Genomic DNA, 18,013 nt, shown 5'->3' with positions numbered 1-18,013 from the left:
ACATGGTTTTGAAAAGGGGAGACCACACTGGAGGGAAGCCAAATTTTTCAATCAATTAAATGGCCTTTCCTTTTTAACAGGATTGTTCCTCTTGACGCAAAATTGACACTGTCAGTCACTTTTCACCATCCTTCTGATTGTCTATCCAATTTCCAAATTCTCTGTTGCTCTGCTTAACTGGCAAGATGCCCATTGGGCTCTGGCTGGTTCCACGGTTAGCCATTACAATATCAATGAGGTCATTGAGCAAACTAAATTCTCTCATTTCACACACTCTCAGGATGAGATGGGTTTTATCAATTTCTGTCCCCTTTCTTCGAATACTGCTCCTCAAGAGTTAAAATCCACTCTACCATTGACTATAACAACCTAAGACAGTTACCCTTTGGTTAACCATTTTTACTTTTGTGTTGGTATAAAATCCTTATTTTTTTCCCCTTTAATCTATTTCATTTTGCTTCCTCTCTGTATGTTCTATATTTCACTGCTGTGTATTAATACATTTTTTTCGAAGACTTGCTCAATGGCATAACAGTGGCAGCTTTGTATGATGGTCCAAGATTACTGAGACACAAGGGAGACATTGAAACCTATTAGGTGGTGCAGAAAAGGCCTCTAATGTCAGAGGCTAAGTTATGAAGAATGGCTACATGAAATCCTATATTGCACTCGATTTTCTTTTGATTTCACAACATTTTCTGCCTTGAAAGAAAGTGACTGAGAATCAACTTTTTGAAAGCAAGTGAAACAGTAAGCAGTGTAGAGATGGGAGTGTAAAACAATACTTCAATGAAGCCAGGACAGTGGGACAGGGGCAAAAACATATGTTGGCCTTGTGTCCATGTGTCCTTTTCAACAAAATAAATGATCAACACTTTGGATAAACTTTAAATGAAGCTGAAAACATGGTACAAAATGATTTACTTGGCCATTGTCCAAAAGAAAGTGCAATTGATTTTTTTAATATATAAATTAAAGATTATAAGCTTTACTTTATAGTAATGTTATTAGCCCAAATAGTGAGGCTGTTATTCACAATTCTTTTTCCATAATTACCACAAAATTATATTTTCTACAGTTGATTTAGCACAGATGGTTTGCATTAGTGGGAAATTACCAAATCATCAATTAAGATAATTTGTAGTTACAGATTAGTAAATTTTTGCACAGAATGTCATTTAACACTGGTTTTGAAATTCCCTTTGACATAAGTGCTTCTTTGATGGGAATAAGTATTTGGGACTAGGAAATTGTAACTTGTGGAAATCCTTTGCTTCCCGCCTGCTAACATATTATGAATGCCTGCTGGTTTTGCATGCTTTGTCAACATACATAGTACTTTCATTAGTAATATGAATTCACTGCCTGATGATAGAGCCAGCAATTCTCCTGTTTTCACTCATTGTATGTTAAGCATGTTAATTTTCCTATTTGGGAGGTAATCAATTGACATTTCAACAAAAAGGACAATAAACAAAAATGTAACAGCCAGTGGAGTAGCAGGGCTGCTTCCAGGCTAGTGCCCAGGGCTCATCCACTCCCATCTGCTTTCTTTTTTATTCTATTTACTTCTGCTCTTCTTCTTTTATTGTTTTTTAAGTTTTTCTTTTCTTTGCCTGGTTAGTTGCCTTGTCAACGCAGCAGCGAGAGTGCACCATGCATAGAGCAGGAGTAGCTTCCATGCAGCCAGAGGTGGCGGTAGCAGAGGATACAGCTCCTCCCAGTGATTGGAAATGGCAGCAGCTGCAACAAGGCCAGCCTCCTGGTGTTCAGAGCCAGTGGCAGTGGCAGCAAAGTTCCTGCAGTGATCGGAGGCGGCAGCAGAGGACTCTCCAATATGGCGGCGCCAGCAATGTGACAACTTGGAGGAAGGAGGCTGGAGTGGGACTCATGTCCCGGTGGCGGCTTGGCCTGGACTGGCAGGACAGTCAGGGACTCTTGTTTGCAGTAGGCCCAGAGCGGGGACTCCTACCACCATCGAGGCAGCAGCGGAGCTCATGATGTCTGGTTGGGACTCCTGGTTATCGGCAGCGATCTGGGTCCAGCGGTGAAGAGATGATGCCCAAAGAGTGGTGTAGTGACTCCTGCATTGATGAGTCCAGCACAGTCGGCAGTGAAGGGTTGGAGGAGGGGTGATGGTGCTGGTGTTGCTGGTGAGCTGACTCTGGACTCAATGGAGGCAGCGGAAAGAATATTGACTCTCTTTCAGTTAGATCTTTTTACTCTTTTTATTCTTTAGCTATTCAAAATGGCACCAGATTATGGCAACAGTCGAAGCTTTTCACGTATTTTATTGTGTTATTTCTTCTAAACTGGAAGTGATAATAAATTGTTCAATTCAATATCTTAACACACTCAATATATGAGGGATGGACCAAATAGTGGGAAAGATGCTGGAATATATAATTAAATAAAAAGCTTTTAAAGGCTTAACGGAATTAAAATGTGGATTGATTTAAGACTATAGCTCCATTTAGTGCAGCCAAAGCAAATGAAATTCCTATTTCCTAATTCCTATCTCTAACTTCTTTATTCAAAAAGAGGGAGATAGAAAGCAGGAAACCAGAGGCCATTTACCTTATAAGGAAAAGGTAAGAAGCTACTTTTATGGATGTTACGGAAGGGCATTTTGGCAAGTTCAAGTTAATCAGGCAGAGCCAACTTGATTTTGTGATAGGGAAATCACGTTTAACTAATTTATTAAAATATAACATGTGTAGTGGATGAAATGAACTGATGAATGCACAATACTCAGAGGTTTAAATGAGGGATCTGGGTATCCTGGTGCACGAATGCAAGCAAAAACAAGGAAATAGGAAAACTAACAGAATGTTATCATTTATGAAAGTAGAGAATAGAATAGAATAGAATAGAAATTTATTGCCACATTTAATTTTATACGAAAAATACAGTGAAAAGTCTTATAAGTCACCCTACTACAGTATATTAATGACAGAAATCATATATAATAAAAAAAAGTAAAATTAAGACAAAGTTCATCACAGTTCAGTTCACGACATTTGGGGATAGTTGACTGGGGAACTATGGACTAACCTGAAGATACAGTCAGGATGGGACTGCCACGCTGAGATGAAACCATTAGTCCATGACAAGACCATCATTCTGGGAGGAAACCGCCATTTTAAGATGAGATCTCCATTCCAGGACGAGACCGCCATTCTGGGATGAGACTGCCATTCTGGGATGAGACTGCCAAGTTGGGCCACTGAAATACTAGGCTGGAAGCCTCTGCCAAAGAAGACCACCGTGCTGGGCCAAGGCCACCATTCCTGGACGCAACCGCCTGCTGGACCACCAGAAGCTGAAGATGAAGGTGAAGGACACCAGGAGAAATGTCGGGCTGAGAGAAGCCTTCTGTTTGCCGTCCGATCTTTTACCAGGCTCTGCCTCTGATCCTTTTGCCGATGCTTCCACTCTTTCAGATGCTCGGATCTGGTACCTTGACGCAGGCTGCGAGTTCCTGGCCAAGGGAATCAGCCCCAGGACCTGCTCCCCAGGAAATCCTAGGGCTGGGGCAGAGATGTATCGAGCTCAGCCTGCTGTCACTGCTACTGCTGCTGGAGGCCTATTCCTTTACCTGCCACTCTCCAGGTTTAAAGGGAAGAAAATGAAGAAAAGAAGAAAAAGAGTAAAAGTACAAAGAAGAAAAGAAACAGGAAAAAGAGAGAAAGAAAGACGATGAGAGCAGAGAAACCCTAGGCTCAGCACCCTCTACTCTGCTACCATTTTGGAGGTTTTACAGGGCATTAGTTATACGTGCAGTAGCGCGAGCCCATCTGGAATATGTGCACAGCATTTATCTTTTTTAAGGAAGGATGAAGTTCAGAGAAAGTTTATCAGACTAGTACTTAGAATGGACAGGTTTTCTCATGAGAAAGGTTTGGACAAGGATAGGTTTGTATCCGCTGGAGTTTAAGAGAGTCAGAAGCAATTTGATTTAAACATATATGATCCTGAAAGATCTTGACAAGTTGAATGTGGAAAGGATGTGAAGGAATCTAAAAACGTCAGTGTCCCCAAGTTAAGAGGATTGGTTTTTAGTCACAGAGGGTTTTGAGTCTTTGGGTCTGTCTTCCTCAAAACGCAATTGCAGTACACTCTTTGAAAATGTTTAAGGCCGAAGTGGGTAGGTTTTTGGCAAGCAAAGAACTGAAAAGTTATCAGAGATAGGCAATATCGAGTTGTGGTTGTAATTAGACCAATCATGATCTTAATAAATGTCAAAGCAGGCTCAAGGAGTTGAACGGCCTACTTGTGTTCCTACTTGGTGTTTTGGCGTATTTTTCTGCACAGGTGAGGAATGTTGGAGAAAAGTGTGCACAAGTGCTGACTGGGATGAACCACTTGAGGACATTAGAAGGACAGTTTGAAAAAAGGTCATAATGGAATTGTATAGAGTTCAATTCACTGATTGAAAAAGGGGGACATACACAGAAAATACTTTAATGTATTGCCACCTCCTGGGGGGGCAGCATGGTGGCCCAATAGTTAGCTCTGCTACCTCACAGTGCCAGGGACGTGGGCTCAATTCCACCCTCGGGTGGCTGACCATGTGGAGTTTGCACATTCTCCCTGTGGGTTTCTTCCAAGTGCTCCAGTTTCCTTCCAAAGATGTGCACTTTAGGTGGATTGGCCATGCTAAATTGCCCATAGTGTCCAGGGATATGTAGACTAAGTGGATTAGCCATGGGAAATGCAGAGTTACAGGGGGGGGGGTTGGGGCAGTCTGGGTGGGATGTTGTTTGGAGGGTGGGTATGGACTTGATGGGCCAAATGGCCTGTTTCAACACTTTAGGGATTCTATGATTCCATGAATACACAAGAAATTCAGTAGGTCTGGCAGTATCTGAGGAGAGTGTAAACAGAGGTGAAGTGCTGTGTCCATTATCAACCTTCTTCAGAACTGCAACAGGTTGGGAAATGATGGCTTTCATACTTGTGGCAGCAGTGGAGAATACTGGAACGTTGCAGCATGACCAGGACAGAAGTGTTAGCATACTGTATTTTAGCAAGGTAGTTTTAGATTAGATTACTTACATACAGTGTGGAAACAGGCCCTTTGGCCCAACAAGTCCACACCGACCCGCCGAAGCGCAACCCACCCATTCCCCTACATTTACCCCTTTACCTAACACTACGGGCAATTTAGCATGGCCAATTCACCTGACCTGCACATCTTTGGACTGTGGGAGGAAATTGGAGCACCGAGAGGAAACCCACGCAGACACGGGGAGAACGTACAAACTCCGCACAGTCAGTCGCCTGAGTCGGAAATTGAACTCGGGTCTCTGGCGCTGTGGGGCAGCAGTGCTAACCACTGTGCCACCGTGCCACCCACCAGGCAAGCAGCCGGAAGGTAGGGGTTATTCTTGTGGAGAGAAGGGACATGTTCCACAAAGCAGTCACCCAGTCTGCATTTGGTCTCACTAATGTAGAGGAGATGGCACTATCAGCAGCAAATCACTTGTACTTCTTTCTTTCTCACTCACAGTACTCATTGCTTACTGTGCAAGGCCTTAAACACACCTTCCAAGTGAAGCAGTGTTCTACTTTTACTTATTTCGATCTGGTCTATCGTATTCACTGCTCACAGTCAGAGTCGGGACAGAAATGTTAGCATGGGAGCAAGACGGTTTATTAAATGGCAAGCAACTGAAAGGTCAAGGTCATTCCTATGGCGTGCATGGAGATGTCCTGGGCCTGCTGCAAGGCTTACATTCCCCCCTCACTATGGCTTTGTCCTGTTTGTGTCTTGTTTATAGAGCCGTAGAGCCATACAGCAAGGAAATGGACTCTGGTCCAATCAGTCCATGCTGAACATAATCCCAAACTAAACTCATCCTACCTGTTGCACTTGGCCCGTCCAAACCTTTCCTATTCATATACTTATTTACTTTGCTCTCAGCAGTGAGGGCTAATTTCCTCCCTTTCATACCTGTATTGACATCCATTTTACACCTCTATTTCTCTTTCACCATTGTCAGAAACCCCTTTGGCCTATGTACTGGGCTTCTGCACCATCTGTTCTCCTTGTTCCTCCTCCACCTATGTTAAATGTATGAAAATTATTCTTTGCCAACCTTCTTCAATTCTGAAGAAGAGACATAATGTCAAAACACTAACTCTGTTTCTCTATTTCCACAGATTCTGTCAGTCCTACTGACTTATTCTAATATTTTCTATGTTTGTTTCAGATTCCCACATGTGTAGCATTTTGCTTTTAATACTGGAGATTAGCAAGTGCATGGGTCATGAGTGAATTATTTCTAATTCAGGATCATGCTAAAAGTGGAATGTATTGGAGTTTTCACAAAGTGTAATCCCTGAGGCCAGTATTTCATTGGTGGTGGGAATGAAATGAAAATAGAGGTGACATGGAAAGCTTACTAATTTGGTTTAAATAGGAAATTAGGTCAAAAATAGGATGATGAGATGAGTAGTAGAAAGAGAGCCTATTCCTCTTTGCTGTTTCTGACACACAAATATAGTACTTTTAATGATTCCCAATCACTTTATTGAATGGAAAAGGACAAAGAAGGCCAGAAATATATATTTAGAGTGTACTGCCTGCATCCACCAAGGGACAATTCACCACAATTATGAGCTCAGACATAGCTGTTTAGTAAATGGGTAAGAACTTGGCAAGCAAGAGAAAGTGAGGACTGCAGATGCTGGAGATCAGAGTGAAGAGTGGGTGCTGGAAAAGCACAACAGGTCAGGCAGCATTCTCCTGTTCCTTGGATGCTGCCTGACCTGCAGTGCTATTCGAGCACCCTACTTGGCAAGCTCCAGGTTCTTTCAGCAATGGTTACATCAAGAAAATATTGTTGTCGATATCCTTCCATCTGTGGAAGGTATTGGGCATGTATCAAATGAAACCCATTTGGAATGGGGCAACTTTATATGGTATACTGTTCTGACCAAATCCAGCAAAATGAATACATTCCTCTCTTTCCACTCCTGAGATTGTATAACAGAGTTTGAATTTCTTAAAGAGATGTGCTTTTCATGTCAGTGTGTACGCAACCAGGTGTAAAACTATTAAGTAAAGATCGAGCCAAGATGCCTCTTAAACATTGTTTTATATCTGCTTCAAACACCTTGTCTGGCAGTGCATTTCAGGCACTTCCCACATCTGTATAAAAATGTATCTCTCACACATGTTTTAAACTTTCCCCTTTCTACCTTAAGCCTATGTCCCCTAGTAATTGATATTTTTACTCTTGGGAAAAAAAAAGGCTTCTGACTTTTGATTCTATCCATTCCACTCACAATTTTGAAAACTTCTATCAGGTGGTCCTTCAGCCACCAAGGTTCAAGCGAAAACAAACTAAATTCGTCCAATCTTTCCTCATAATTCAAACCCTTCAAAACAAGCAACACCATGGTAAACCTTTTCTGTGCCCTCCCCAAAGTTTTGACATCATTCTGAACATAGAACAGTACAACACAGTTCAGGCCCTTCAGCCCGCAACGTTGTGCAAACCTTTCATCCTACTCTAAGATCACATTAACATACATACCCTTCATTTTACTATCATCCACGTTCCTATCCAAGAGTTGCTTAAACGGCCCTAATGTGGCCACGCACCGACCACTCTCTGAACCTACCTCTGATATCTCCCATAAACTTTTCTGCAATTATGCCCCCTCGTGACAGCTGTTTCTGCCCTGTGAAAAAGTCTCTGGCTATCCACTCTATCTGTACCTCTCATCATTTGTACACCTCTATCAAGTCACCTCTCATCCTTCTTTGCTCCAATGAGAAAAGCCCTAGCTCACTCAACCTTTCTTCATTACACATGCCCTCCAGTCCAGGCAGCATCCTGGTAAATCTCTTCTGCACCCTCTTTAATGCTTCCACATCCTTCCTATAATGAGGCGACCAGAACTGAACACAATATTCCAAGTGTGGTCTAACCAGGGCTTTATGGAGCTGCAGCATAACCTCACTTCTCTTAAACTCAATCTCCTCGCTAATGAAAGCCAACACACCATACAACTTCTTAACAACCCTATCAATTTGGGTGGAACCTTTGAGGAATCTATGGGTGTAGATCCCAAGATGCCTCTGTTCCTCCATACAGTCAAGAATCTTGCCTTTAAGCCTGTAATCTGCATTCAAATTCAACCTTCCAACATGAATCACTTCATACTTTTCCAGGTTGAACTCCACCACCATTTCTTAGGCCAGCTCTGTCAATGTCCTGTTGCAACCTACAAAAGTCCTCCACACTACCCATAACTCCACCAATCTTCATGTCATTGGCAAATTTACTAACCCAACCTTCCATTTCCTGATCTAAGTCATTTATAAAAATCATAAAGAGCAGAGGTTCCAGAACAGATCTTGCAGAACACCACCTGTCACAGAGCTCCAGGCTGAATACTTTCCATTTAATACCACTCTCTGTCATCTATAGGCCAGCCTATTCTGTACCCAGACAGCCAAATTTCTCCATATCCCAAACCTCCTTACTTTCTGAATGAGCCGATCATGGGGAACCTTATCAATCCATATATGCCACATCCACTGCTCTACCAGGCACAAGTTCCCTCCACTTCCCTGATCAGCCATGCACTGACTTTGGTGGTCATTCTCTTGTTCCTCACATAAATCTAAAACCCTGTGGGATTTTCCATAATCCTACCCACTAAGGCTTTTTCATTCCCCCTTCTAGCTCTCCTAAGACTGTTCTTCAGTTCCTTCCTGGCTACATTGTTACCCTCTAGAGCCATGTCTGATCCTTGCTTCCTCAACCTTAAGTAAGTTTCATTCTTCCTCTTGACTAGATATTCCACATCTCTTGTCATCCAAGGTTCCTTCATAAACCTATCCAGCACTTAGAGCAAATGCTCCCTAAACAACCTCCACACTTCTGTTCATTTCCCTGAGAATACTGCTCCCAATTTATGCTCCACAGTTCCTGTCTAATATCATTGCAATTCCCCCTCCCCCAATTAAATACTTTCCTGTACAGTCTGCTCCTATCCCTCTCCATGATGATAGTGAAAATCAGCGGATTGTGATCACTATCACCGAAATGCTCTCCACCGAGAGATCTGCACCTAACTTGATTTGTTGCCAAGCACCAAATCCAATATGGCCTCCCCTCTAGTCAGTCTAACAACATATTGAGCCAGGCAGCATCAGGAGTTGGAGAATGTTTCGGGTATAATCTGGTTATATCTTCATCATTGACTTCTCCACCTCCTGATGCTGTTTGGCTTGCTGGGTTCTTCCAGCCTCCTGCTTGTCTATCTTGGAATCAGCTTCTGCAGTTTTTTTGTCTCTATCTACATATTGAGTCAGGAATCCTTCCTAGACACACCTGACTAAATGTGGTCCATCCAAACTATTTGCACTAAGAAGGTTCAAATCAATATTAGGGAAGTTGAAATCACCCATGACAACATCCTTGTTACTTTTGCACCTTTTCAAAATATGCCTCCCAATCTGCTCCTCTATGTCTTGTTTCTATTGGGGGTCTATAGAAAACTCCCAATAAGGTGACTGTTCCTTTCCTGTTTCTGATTTACACCATAATGACTCAGGAGACAAACCCTCCTCGATGATCTCCCTTTCTGCAGCTATGATACAATCCCTGATTAGCAATGCCACTCCCCCACCTCTTTTACCTCCCTCCTCATTCCTTTTGAAATATCTAAACCCCAGAACATCAAACAATCATTCCTGCCTCTGTGATATCCATGTTATAGTGGCCACAGCATTGTAGCTCTAAGTACTGATCCATCTGTAAGTTCATCACCCTTATTCCTGACATTTCTTTGTGTTACAATAGACATACTTCAACCCATCACAATGCCTGCAACTTTGCCTTATCAACTGTCAATCCTTCCTCACAGACTCTCTGCATGCTGTACCTGCCCAGTCACCATCCACCCCATCCTCTGATCCATAACTCTGGCTCCCATCACACCGCCAAACTAATTTAAACCATCCTGAAGAGCTCAAGAAAACCTGCCGACCAGGATATTGATGCCCCTCCAGTTCAGGTGCAACTCGTCCTCCTTATACAGGTCTCACTTTCCCCAGAAGGTATCCCAATGATCCACATATCTGAATCCCTCCCTCCTACACCAGCTCTGCAGCCATGTGTTCAGCTGCACTTGCTCTTTATTCCTTGCCTCACTAGCCCATGGCACCAGTGGCAATTTTGAGATTACTACTTTGCTTGTCCTGCCTTTTAGCTTCCAACCTAACTCCCTATATTCAATTTTCAGGTTCTCATCTCTTTTCCTAGCTATGTCATTGGTACCGATGTGTACCACAACTTCTGGCTGCTCACACTTCCTCCTTAAGAAGCCCATAGACTCGATCAGAGATAACCTTAACCCAGGAAACAACATATCATCTGGGAGTCTCGTTCGCGACCACAGAATCTCTTGTCTGTTCCTCTAACCATTGAATCTCCTATCAATATCGCTCTCTTATTCTTCCTGCATTGACTGTTTGTCCCCTTTCCCTCTCCTGGCTGTCACCCAGCTATCTTTATCCTGCAACTTAGATGTGACTTCCCCTACATAACTCCACTCTATCAACCCCTCAACCTCCCAAATGATCCGAAGTTCACATCGCTTCAGCTCCAGCTCCAGCTCCAGTTCCCTAATGTGTTCTGTGAGGAGCTGGAGTTGGGAGCACTTCTCACTAGTGATGACCCTTACCTCTCACATCCTGCAAGAGGAGCATGCAACTGCCCTAGCTTCCTTTTCCTTTGTTCTAAATTGCCAGAAGAGATTTTAAAAAACTTACCTTACCCAACCCTCCACACAGACTTTTTCTTGATTAGAGGAAGATGAGTGGGAGACAGTACTCATGTAGTGTTTCAGGTTTAGCCACTGCTCAAATATATTAGATTACTTACCCTGCAGTCCCCGTGTCCGCTTCCCCTTCCATTCAGCCTTCGCTCTGCTCCGTATAATATTCCAAATGTGACCTAACTAAAGTTCTATACAGCAACATGACTGTCAATTGTTATACTCTATGCTCCAATTAATGAAGGCAAACATGCCATATGTCTTCATGGCCATCTTGTCCACCTGTGTTATCACTTTCAGGGAACTGTGGACCTCTATGCCTGGATTCCTCTGTATGTTGATATTACTGAGGGTTCTGCCATTTACTGTATACTTTCCTCCTACATTAGGCCTTCCAAAATGCATCACTCCACATTTGTCTGGATTAAATCCCATCTTCCAGTTCTTTGCCCAACTTTCCAGTCTATCTGTATTTGCTGGCAATCCTCCTCACTAAGCACAGATGCCTCAATTTTAGTGTCATCCACAAACTTACTCATCAGACCATCACATTCTTCTCAAAGTCATTTATATATATTACAAGCAACGGGGGTCTCAGCACTGATCCCTGCAGAACATCATTGGTCACATATTTCCGGTTAGAAAACACTCTACCAAGATTACTCACTGTCTTTTATATGAACAAGGCAATTCTGTATCCATTTCAACTGTGTATCCACTTCTGTATCCATCTCTCCTGTTGACATAAGATGAAACAAAGATTTTGTACAAGGTCCTAGCAATTTCTTCACCTGTCTCCTTCATTTTTCTGAGATAGATCCCACCAGGTTCTGGAGACTTGTCTATCTTAGTGCTTCACAAAACACCTAACACCCCTTCCTTTTTTATATCAACATGCCCGAGAATATCAATATAACCCTCTTAGATTCACCATCCATCATGTCCTTCTCCTTTTTGAATACCAATGTGAAGTATTTGTTAAGGAACTAATGTACTTCCTCTGGCTACGTGCATAAACTCCCTCCTTTGGCCTTGAGTGGACCTAATCTTTCCTTAACTACCCTGTTACCCCTTAGATATGTATAAAATGGCTTGTGATTTTCCTTAATCCTGTTTGCCAAGGACATTTCATGGCCCTTTTTAACCCCCTTAACTCTTTGTTTAAGTGTTCTTTCCTGCTATCTTTGTATTCTTCAAGTGCTCAGAATACAGGGTAGGGGGTATTGAAATGAAAGACACTATTTATAACTCAAAGAATGATACATTCCAGTATTGACCTTCACATTCCAATAGGGGTTTTGGCTGAGCTCCTGGAGATAATCAGTCCATTGTCTAGAGTGTTTGCGATGGCTCTTGAAGTATCTTTGATTTTTAAGTAGGCTAGCGGCAAGAGACAGAGAGTGGTGGTGGGAGGCTGCTTGGATGTCTGACATCCAGTGTGCAGTGGCATACCAGGAATCAATGCTGGGACCATGATTGTTGGTGATATTGATGAGAATGTGGGGGCGATGATGAGCAAGTTTGTGAATGGCACAAAGATAGGCTAGGTAGTTGACAATGGGGAGGAAGGTGCTAGATTGCAGGAAGATATAGATGAATTGGTCAGATGGGCAGATCAATGAGAGGTAGAATTTAATCCTGATAAATGTGAGATGTTGCACTTTGGATGAAGGAACAAGACAAGAGGATACTCAATGAATGGCAGGATACAAGGAAGCTCAGAGAAACAGAGGGATCTTGAGGTACTTGTCCACAGATCCGTGAAAGTGGCAGGAGAGGTTAATAGTGTAGTTAAAAAAGGCATGTGGGGAGACTTGCCTTTATCAGTTGTAGCATAGATTATAAGAACAGAGAGCTTTACAGAACATTGGTTAGGTGGAGTACTTGTGCATTTCTGGTCATCACACTATAGGAAGATGTAATAGCGCTGGAGGAGGTGCAAGGGAGATGCACCAGGTTGTTGCCTGAGATGGAGCATTTTAGTCATGAAGAGATGGTCGATAAGCTTGGGTCATTTTTCTTAGAGCAGAGAAGCTTGACGTGGTGAATTAAAAAGTAGCTGTTCCCCTTCGGTAGAGGGTCAATAACAAGGGGACGTAATTTTAAATTAAAAGGTAGGAGGATTAGAGGGATTTGAGGAAAACCTTATTCACCCAGTGGATGGAGGCGGGGTGGGGTGTCTGGAATGCACTGCCTGGGACTGTAACTGAGGCATGAACCCTCACAATCTTTAGAAAGTACTTCAATGAGCACTTAAAGCTTCATAACATGAAAGGTTATGGAGCTACTGCAGGTAAGCGGAACTCGTGTAGGTAGTTGAGTACCTTTGGTAGGCCAAGGGCCCTCCTCTCTATGCATAATTCTATGAAATTCTCTACTGCTGTGATGTATTCCAACTTGTAACAGAGATAAGGTTCCAATATAAAAATTGCAGATTGAGAGAGAGGGGTCATTTCGTTCTGCAAGTTCTTCTACCTGGTATTACTAGCTGATCTTGTTTTCTATTGTAAAACCACAGGCTTATAATCACAGCTCCACCCAACTGGCACTTCTGATTTGAGAAAGAGAAACTGAAAGACTAACGGAATAGATTAGTTGTGCTTTCCTGGGAAGCACCCTACCTCCACAGTTCTAACCTCACTTTAACCCTCTCTTCATCCTCTTGCCACTCACACCCTCCATCCTGCATGGACTACAGTGCTACTGGGAAATCTGTTTGGCCAGCAGCTCTCAAAAGCAGAGGTTTCACCTGAAAGCATATCTCCCAACATCAAACTGCTACAGGTTAGCCATTCGGATGGGGTCCCTGCTAGATTGCCGAGCTGATGTTGTGATGGGGAAACCAGAGCCCTGTAAATTAAGCTCAATGTTGGCAAGTGGTTTCTAATGCTTAGCATATGGTAACCACATGATATGAAAAAAAACCCAGAAGTATCACATGACTTATTTATTCTGTTCCAATCCTTACCATCTCAAAATGTTTGAATGAAATGATAGACTGAATAGAATGATCAACAATCTCCTGTGAAACACAGATTCAGTGATCAAAATAATGTTTGGAATGTTTAAAGTACACTTCAGTGCCCTACACTGATCAGGAGGTGCTGTGCATGTCTCATGCCAGATGTTTGTGGTACACTGTCTCCTGCACAGTTTGGCCCATGGAGCACTGGCATTGGTCATTCCTTCATGAAGGAAGAATGCATGCCTTTGAAATAGAGGATGGCACACCACAAAGCTGATCTGGGCAGATAACATCTTTTCACTGGCAAGGAAAGGAAAGGAAAATATTATTCAGTGATTTATTTTACTTTACAAGAACACAAATACCACAGAAAAAACATCATGCCTGATGTTATTGAGTGGGATTTGTTCCTAAAGAAAATGGATATCCTTTTAGCAACTTATTCTCCAAGTTGCATCCCAATGTTGAATTTGCAATGCAAACAAATTTGATTTTGAAAAGCAAGAATCTCAAGTAAGACAAAAGCAACAGACTGCTGGAAACACTCAGCGGGTCAGGAGACAAACAGAGTTCACATTTTAGATCATAAGACCATTAGAAATAGGAACAGGAATGAACAGTACAGACTCTTAAACCTGCTCCTCTATCTATTAGGATCATGGCAAACATGCGTCATGATTATTTTCCTCATAACCCTTGATTCCCTAACTGATCAAGAACCTAACTATCTTGGCCTTAAGTAGGACTTTGCTCCCACAGCTCTCTGTGGCAAGGAGTTCCAAAGAATCACAAACCTCTGAGAGAAGAAATGCCTTCTCATCTCAGTCTTAAATGGGCACTCCTTTTTCTGAGACAATTATCAGTCCCTTTCAATCTGGGCACTATAAACATATAACAGAGTACAACTTGGCATGGATTCTTGATCAGGCACCATGGCGAATTCTATTTGTACTGATTAAAATATTGTTACCTTTTGATGCCACAGAGGCATGATGTATGTAATATTCAATGCAGTAGGAATTAACATCATAAAGAAAGAAAGATACTTAAGATTACAATGATGAGCAAGTATATAATAAAAAGAGACACAAGGATGGAAAGGCAATATCAGCACTTCTAATTATTACCAATTGTACAAGATGGAGAGATGCCCATTCTTTTTGTCATTTTCCTCACTTTTCCCCACAATACATCATGGCTGGCCTGACATTTAGTGTGAACCAAATTATTGTGCTCAGCTGAGGAATTTGGTACAATGCAGGACATTAAGACTGAGACCCACTGTGGGATCACTCTCACTTTCTAAGCATTCACCCTCCATAACCTCTATTGGTTGTGTCACTTGCTCATTTTGGAGAAAAGAACATTGTGTGCATGGATTTTGCTTTGACACATCATGATCCCAGAGTTAGCAATTTTATGGCCTTCCATGGTGTGATTCCAGGTTGTGATGGATCATATTCCCCTTAAATCTAGCATGATGTAAGGCCAGGGGAAAATACAACCCTTCTGAAGATGGTACAATGATTTCTTTAAAATTCATTTATTGCCCAGAGAGCAGTTAAGAGTCAACCACATTGCTGTGGGTTTGGAGTCACATATAGGCCAGACCAGGTCAGGATAGCAGTTTCCTTTCCTAAAGGACATTAGGGAACTAATTGGGATTTCCCAACAACCAACAATGGATTCATGATCATCATTAGACAGAATTCACATTTTAGGTCATAAGACCACAAGAAATAGAACAGGAGTAAGCATGTTGACATGCACCCCTAGATCTCTCCTTTAATCAACGCCATTTACTATACACTTTCCTCTTGCATTTGACCTCCCAAAATGTATCACCTTATAGCTGTCCAGATTAAATTTCTACACCAAACTCTCCAACTGATCTATTTCCTGCAGCGTCCTTTGAACCTTCTTCACACTGTGCAACTCTGCCAATTTTAATGTTGTCTGAAAACATAATAATCAGACCACCTACATTTTTACCCAAATCATTTGTACAAATTATAAACTACAGAAGTCCCAGCACTGATCCTTGTAGAACACCACTGGTCACAGACCTCGAGTCAGAAAAATACCCCTCCACAACTACTCTCTATCTTCTATGACCAAGCCAATTTTGTATCCAATTTACCAATTCACTGGGAATCCCATGTGACTGTATCTACATGAGGGACCTTGTTGAATGCTTTAGTAAAGTCCATGTAGACAACATCCACTGTCCCTACCCTCATCAATCATCTTTGTCACTTTCTCAAAAAAGTCAATCAAATTTGTGAGACAAGACCTCCCCCACACAAACCCATTCTGACAATCCCTGATTATTTGCCTGAACTATGACAATATCTTCTGTGCTTGTAAATTTTCTTAATTATTCCATAATTTCTCCTTTTTGTCTAATGTTACTATCCCTTCAAACCCTTATTCACCTGTTACCACTTCAGGGCTTACTGGCTGACCTGCTATATGTTTCACAGTGGAGTCACCAAAATATTACATCTTGATAAAGCCCACATTTCTCTTAGCTTAGCAGTATTCAGGAATACATGTTCTCAACTAGGATTCTTAGTAAAGGTAAACTTGCCTCCTCAGAGAGAAAGAGGAACTGTGGGATGTGTTGACTAAAAATAAAAACTGTTGAGTTTCACATCAAGATCTTCTCAATAGAAAGCCATTGCTCCGTGAGCATATTCATTTACCCCTCACAGAAAGTTCCTCCAGAGGACTTTGAAAGTTAGTTACCAGCTGAAAGATCTTTCAGCACTGGGAACACAACTGTGTGGTTCTATTGACAAAGGATTAATTTTTATAATGATAATTTAAGGAACAAAAAAAGGAATTGTTTTGATGTGGCAGTAACACTATCCCAATAAACTGTAAATAGAATTTTGTTAATCTGAAAATGAAGAATTGCATGAGAGGAAAATAAACTCATTTTTTTGGGAAATCTGACATATAGAACATGCACAGGATGTGACTACATTTTCATTAGTGCTAATTTTACTTATTTTCTGGTTCAACAGTTAAGTGATTTAATCTTGGTTTGCATGTGTTTTCAATGTACCAAAATAATTTGTCATTTATCCTAATGTAAAACATTCCTCTTAACTGTAAAATGCAGAAAATTGGTTCTAGCGAATAAATTACACACTACTAGATCGAGGATAGAGCTTAAAACCTATTCCATCTGCATCACATTTTAATGATTTAAGTTTAATTTCCATACAAATTGTTTACAGCAGTTTCTACATGACTTGCTCTCGATCGGATGTCCCACCTTGTAATCCTTCAGCAAGCTAATCAGGATCATTACTCATGAGAGTTGGAGAGTTGCCCACCACCTACCATAGGGAGACATATGACAAACACAAGTCATGATGTAAACATTAATGTTCAGTGCCATCAACCGCCCAAAGACAAGGACAGTTTTGCAAACTGATGAAATGATTGATTCACTTGATGCAGTACCACCCACTACTTCTGAGGATCTATGGAGGCCAACAGAAAAGATTCCTACTTGAAAGCATACCACAGCATAGTACTTAGTCCATGCATGGTGTAGAGCTGACAATGTTTGAATCTCCTGTGATATCAAACGTGGAGCTAATTTTCTTCTTAGCTGTTGCTAACACATTGCTTAAAATGTATTCAGGTAAACTTCCTTAGCCAGAATGTAGCAATCCCAACAAGAGAGATGACAGTCCTGGGTTAAAGTATAAGGATTGAAGCTGTTGGTTATTTGGAAATACTTTCAGTGGGAAAGTATTTCGGCAAAGTGATCATTATTCAGTTACATTTAGAGTCATAGAGATGTACAGCATGGAAACAGACCCTTCGGTCCAACCCATCCATGCCGACCAGATATCCCAACCCAATCTAATCCCACCTGCCAGCACCTGGCTGATATCCCTCCAAACCCTTCCTATTCATATACCAATCCAAATGCCTTTTAAATGTTGCAATTGTACCAGCCTCCACCACATCCTCTGGCAGCTCATTCCATACACGTACCATATGGGGTAGCTATACAAAAGGATAGACCAAGAATAAAAGTTCTCAACTGGTAGATAGATAATCGAAGTTGTAATTTTCTTAAAGTGGACCAGATGCAGCTGATTGCATTCCAGAAAAAGAGTGGATCCAACGAATCCAAGCTCAATCAATGTCAAAAGACTTAAGGGAAGGATAATGAGAAAAAGAAAGCTTATGGCAGATTCAAATGACTCAATAGAAAGTATAAGG

At 41.7% G+C, this 18,013-nt stretch overlaps 1 long non-coding RNA gene across 1 annotated transcript in view; it reads right to left on the bottom strand.

Annotated features, from left to right (window-relative positions):
• The window catches only part of LOC140482598 (uncharacterized), a 31,405-nt gene extending 19,869 nt beyond the window's left edge, over window positions 1-11,536 (bottom strand). Inside the window, exon 1 of the long non-coding RNA XR_011961763.1 lies at window positions 11,468-11,536. This is a non-coding gene — a long non-coding RNA (uncharacterized lncRNA). The remainder of the gene's footprint in view (window positions 1-11,467) is intronic.
• Window positions 11,537-18,013: the final 6,477 nt, after the last annotated feature.

This window comes from Chiloscyllium punctatum, chromosome 1 (assembly GCF_047496795.1).
Source record: "Chiloscyllium punctatum isolate Juve2018m chromosome 1, sChiPun1.3, whole genome shotgun sequence".
NCBI lineage: Eukaryota > Metazoa > Chordata > Chondrichthyes > Orectolobiformes > Hemiscylliidae > Chiloscyllium > Chiloscyllium punctatum.
This window is presented reverse-complemented; position numbering and strand designations above follow the sequence as displayed.